The 3,857-nt window shown below is 39.9% G+C and overlaps 2 non-coding genes across 2 annotated transcripts; one reads left to right on the forward strand and one right to left on the reverse strand.

Moving 5' to 3' along the window:
* Positions 1-1,700: 1,700 nt before the first annotated feature.
* Positions 1,701-1,772, forward strand: Trnaa-ggc (transfer RNA alanine (anticodon GGC)). Its single transcript has one exon. It is a non-coding gene; the product is annotated as a tRNA-Ala (tRNA).
* A 1,578-nt stretch (positions 1,773-3,350) lies between these two features.
* Trnai-uau (transfer RNA isoleucine (anticodon UAU)) lies at positions 3,351-3,424 on the reverse strand. Its single transcript has one exon. It is a non-coding gene; the product is annotated as a tRNA-Ile (tRNA).
* Between the last annotated feature and the right edge of the window lie 433 nt (positions 3,425-3,857).

Raw genomic sequence — 3,857 nt, forward strand, 5'->3', positions numbered from 1 at the left:
CCGCTCATCCCGCAACTTTAAGACTGAAGTTCTTGGCCAGGAGGGGCTGCTCATCAAAAGCAAGAGCCCACGACACTGTGCAAGAAAGCGTCTACCTCTCGCCAGGTGGCAGATACAGGCCAGTTACCTACAAATTCTGCATTATAGAAACGTGCTGACAGATGATTAGGTAGCTCTGGCTTTTTACCATGTTTTCAAAGCTGAAGAGTACTGTGATTATAACTATGTCCAACTATAAACTTGACAAAGACTGGAAGACTTGTGAAAATATCGTATTGGGATATTAAGGTTAGAGGAAAATTTTTATGCAATTGTTAATCACATGAAATTTTTCTTATGATAAATATAAAGGAAGTATGTATATGAAATTGGGCAAGATACTTTATCAGTCCCTTTTCTTTCTATATAATAAAAGGATAAATGGTCTCTTCCATTCCAGCCTATTCTAGGTTTTATAAAATATGATTCTAAACTGTGAAAATGAGTTATATAAATGTGGAGAAAGAGAAGAGAGAAAGGGACAGAGGTTTTGATTATTTTAACATTTCTATACAACTCAGGACAGAGGATTGGTTTTGTCCCCACTGAGGACTGTCGCAACTTTAGTTGTCTGTCTAGTATGCTTTCCCATTCCTTCCTCAGTCCCTTGAAGAGCTCTTCCTTGACGTCGCATGATGCTGACGGAAAGGCCAATCATAGTGCCCTGCCCCCTCCTTGATAATCGTTTGATGGTCACATGACCAAAGCAGCATCAACCAGAACATTCTCTAAAATTGGTACATGGCTATAGATTGTTCTTTTCTTCTGGGGCTGCTAAGTCTTTCTGCCTAGTATCTGGGTGACCTTCGACATATCATTTAACTTCTTTAAGCCTCAGTTTTCTCATCTTAAATGAGGGTAATAATACCATCCCATCTCATAGGAATGTGTGAGGATTAAATAATATAATGCATGAAAAAGCTTGTTGTAAACTGTAAACCCTCTTGTAATGTCATTAACAAATTGATCATTATTACACATAAGTAAAATTATATGATTAATCCATCATAAGGTGTTGGTTAATGACATCTTAAGACAGTAAACCTCCCAGAGAATGTATTATTATTATTATTATTGTTATTATTATTATTAGGTACTAGGGATTGAACCCAGGGGCACTTAACCACTGAGCCACGTCCCCAGCCCCTTTTTGTATTTTATTTAGAGACAGGGTCTCACTGAGTTGCCTAGGGCCTCACTAAGTTGCTGAGGCTGGCTTTGAACTTGCGATCCTCCTGCCTCAGCCTCCAAAGCAGCTGGGATTACAGGGGCGCGCCACCACGCCCAGTGAATTTACATGTTTTAAAGGGACTCATTATATAAAGTAAAAAGATGGGCAGCACTAAACTATACTCTGAGAAATTAGGAGAGTGTTATCTTTGCAGTTGGGGATATAATTTAATAACAAGTTTTTTAAACCTGGAGACTTCTGTTTCCAAGAAGATGGAACAGATGTACTTTTCTTTACTCCTCCTGCTAAGGACAACTATAAATCTTTGGGTATTTTATATGTAACAAACAAAAGAAGAATTTGAAAAGGGAGAGAAGTAAGGTCCTACTAAGGTCTCAGTACCCAAGAAATAATATGACGGCGAATCCTCAAGATTTTCTTTTTGACTTATATATCCCAGATTTGTAGCTAAAGAAGAGACCAGGAGGGCTGGGTTGTGGCTCAGTGGTAGAGTGCTTGCCTGGCATGTATGAGGCCCTGGGTTCGATCCCCAGCACCACATATAAATAAAATAAAAATTTAAAAAAAGATCCATTGACAACTAAAAATATATTAAAAAAAAAAAAGATGAGACCAGGAAAGGAACAGCATAAGAAAAGGGAAAATATTTAGCTAACAGCTGCTCAGCAGCTCTAATTAAACAGAAAGAAAAAGTGTGGCCCCACTCCCTACTCATGCCAGCAAAGTTCTAGTGGGAGCCTAGAATTCCACACTTGCCCGGATGTAATGAGGTACACCCATCCACCCACTGGGGCAGCATCAGAGAAAGCCAGGTATGGAAGAAGCACTTGTACCTCCGCTAGGTGATAATAAGGAAATCACATGGGATACCCGTGCTTTCACCCTGTGCCCTTCCTGCTTGGGTGGTATCAGAGGAAGCCTAGGAGAGTCAGGAGTCTCACCATTGCGTAGTAACACTGAGGGTTCCCTCTCCCTGGGGTGTCAGTGGAAGCCTACTAGGGAGACTGAATTCCCCACACAGCAGTAATACAGAATCCGCCAACGTGTCAACAGAGGTTGAGTGGACATCTATACCTGCCTGATGGTAATGGGACACCTGTGCTCTTCCCTTGCTGGAGCAGTTGTCAAACCAAGCCAACAAACAAGAACAACAACAAAACCCTAGCAAAAACAGAAGGTTCAAATATGATATAGAATTGTAACATAATACTCAAAATGTACAAGTTTCAATAAAAAATTATTCATCACCAAAGGACTTAAAATCAGCATTCTACAGTGACGCAGCCACATCGATGCTTATAGCAGCTCAATTCACAATACCTAAACTATGAAACCAACCTAGGTGCCCTTCAACAGATGAATTGATAAAGAAAATGTGATATAAATACACAATGGAATATTACTCAGCCATAAAGAAGAATGAAATTATGGCATTTGCCTGTAAATGGATGGAGCTAGAGAATATCATGCTAAGTGAAATAAGCCAGTCCCAAAGAACCAAAGGCTGAATGTTCTCTGATATGCAGATGCTAACTCACAATAAGCAGGGGGGTAGAATAGAAGTTCAGGGGATTAGACAGGGGAATGAAGGGAAGGGAGGGAGGATGGGAATGGGAAAGACAGTGGAATGAATTGGACGTAACTTTCCAGTAAATGGATGGAACTGGATACTGTCATGCTAAGTGAAAGAACCAATGAACTGGATAATAGAACAATGGAAATTAACCAATCTGAACAACAGGGCAATGGTAAACTGAAAAACTAAATAAATGAAACCTCAGGGATATGTAGGACTTTAGTAATAAACCTAGCATTGATATAACTGGAATCCCAAAAGGAGAAGATAAAAGAAGTAGGTCTAACAAAATATTTAAAGAAATAGTGACTGAGTTGGGTATGGTGGTGCACACCTGTAATCCCAGCAATTTAGGAGGCTGAGGTGGGAGGATTGCAAGTTGAAGGTCAGCCTCAGCAACTTAGCAAGACCCTTGTCTCAAAAAAAAAAAAAAAAAAAAAAAAAGAAAAAGAAAGAAAGAAAGAAAGAAAAGACAAAAGAAAAAAACAAACAGTGGCCAAAAACATCCTAAATATGGCCTTTGTGTGTGTGTGTGTGTGTGTGTGTGTGTTGCTGGGGATTGAACCCAGGGCCTTGTGCTTATAAGGCAAGCACTCTACCAACTGAGCTACACCCCCAGCCCCAGACCTAATAGATTTTTGAGGCTAAACAAACCCAAAAAAGGGTAAGCCCAAGAGATTCAAACTAATACACATACAAACTTCTGAAAACTAAAGACAAAGAACAGAATCTTGAAAGCAGTCGGAGAAAAATGACACCTTACCACAGGTTCAAAACATCTGAATAACAATTTCTTGTCAGGAAACAGACTAGCAGGAAGTGACACGGTATCTTTCAAGTACTGCAAGAAAAGAAGAGTCAACTCTGATTCCTGTATCCAGTGAAAATACCCTTTGGGAATCCAAAGGAAATCAAGACATTCTCAAATGTAGGAAAATCAAGAGAATTCGTTTCCGGTGGATCCCCCCCTAAAGAGTGACTCAAGGAAGTTCACCGACCAGAAAAGAGAGGGTGATACAAGGAATCCGGAAACAACAGAAGGAAGAGAGA

This window comes from Sciurus carolinensis, chromosome X (genome assembly GCF_902686445.1).
Source record: "Sciurus carolinensis chromosome X, mSciCar1.2, whole genome shotgun sequence".
NCBI classification, from domain to species: Eukaryota; Metazoa; Chordata; class Mammalia; order Rodentia; family Sciuridae; genus Sciurus; species Sciurus carolinensis.